Here is a 1,770-nt window from a genome sequence, read left to right as displayed (position 1 = left end):
AACAAACCTGTTGATTTTAAAAACTGTGGATCATTCAGACCTTTAAAAAACGAGGGAAAATATTCATATTAAATAAAATAAAATCTTAGGTATGAAAACACTTCACCTATATGCTTTTCTTTTTCTTTTAATTGTTTATATTTAATGGCTAATAGATGTGTAATCTAGAAACTTGTACTTGATAATTATTTTTAGAGTTTAATAGTGATGGATATTATATCAGTGTTATAACATCGACATAGACAAATAATAAAATAAAACATTAAAATCGATATGTGTCCCGCTGCATTGCGCGAGACAGCGAGTACTCTTCTAATATCTATACTATCTTATAAAGTAAATTTAACAAAAGTCTTAAAATCTTAAAATAATAAATGACCAATATATCCTTTATATCACTTTTCAACCCCTCATTTCCTCACATACACTCACTCTCTCACAACCGATTTTTTTAAATTATAATTTTAAATTTACAATTTATACCCTTATAATTAGTTAATTAATTTACTTTACGTCATTTACTTTTAAATGTTTCATTTTAAACTTTTATCAAATTAATATACATAATCGTATATCAATTAAAACATGTTTAAAAATTCATTTTTATTTTAACAAGTTACACCATTATAATCGTCTCGTTAATACCTTCGAAATGAGTCCAATATTGAATATTTTTTACTTAATTATATTATTATATGTTATATATATATACTGTGGAAAAATATTTTTAATATTTACGATTTATACTGTCATAGTTATTTATTTATATATATACTATATATTTTGGGGTTAGGCTGTTCAAATTGTACTGTATAATATGTTCTGAATTAATATGTTCCTGAGTTTTTTTTTTAAATATATATATATATACATGTATTAATTCAATCTTAATATGAGTTTCTGGACAAGAAATAGGGTAAGCAGTTGAAATTTCATTCTAAAACCCATCTTTTTTGGTCTTTTCATGACTTATGATATGTCAAATTTGTAGTTTTCTTTATTGGTTTTGAGTGTTTATCTTAAAACTCAAGTTTCTTGGTTMTTTGCTCTTGGTGTAAATCGAACACATTTGTGGAGTCTTTTAAATATGTTGGATTTTAAATATATTGGATTTTAGACTGTCATACAATTTTTTTCATCGATAGTCTGTAATTGGAACCTTAACTCTTTTTTATTCAAATTGTATTAATATGTAAAGACCAATTGTAACATATATCATTGTTAAATCTTATCTTTTAAAACCAGTAGAACTTCAAAATCGTTAAAAAATTCATGGATCACGCCGCATTGCGCGGGTACACAACTAGTAAATATATAGGTTCAACAAAGTTTTATAAAAGTGTAATAATTACACTTTTTTATAAACTAAATTACAATTTTACCCTTAATAATAGAATGAATAATCATTCCATCTCATTGCTAACACGTTGAATAAAAAAGTATATATTTATTTCAAGAAAGCCTAAAATAAAAATATAGATACATCTATACTATATTATAAAGCATTTGGCTAAAACTCTTAAAAACTCTTAAAACTCTTAAAACTCTTAAAAACTCTTAAAACTCTTAAAAACTCTTAAACCCGTTCATCCCTAAACGATTTCATCCCTATCCGATTTCATCCCATATCTGAATTCGTGTAACTAACTGCAGATAAACACAATCAAATACAGGATAAACAACTCATTTTAAATATAGAAAATCTAAATTCTAACAGAATACTTAATTATTATCTTTATAAAATTTATAATATTAAACCAAAAATAAATT

The sequence above is a fragment of the Cynara cardunculus genome (assembly GCF_001531365.2).
Source record: "Cynara cardunculus var. scolymus isolate 2C chromosome LG 7, CcrdV1, whole genome shotgun sequence".
NCBI lineage: Eukaryota > Viridiplantae > Streptophyta > Magnoliopsida > Asterales > Asteraceae > Cynara > Cynara cardunculus.
Note: the sequence above shows the minus strand (reverse complement) of the source record.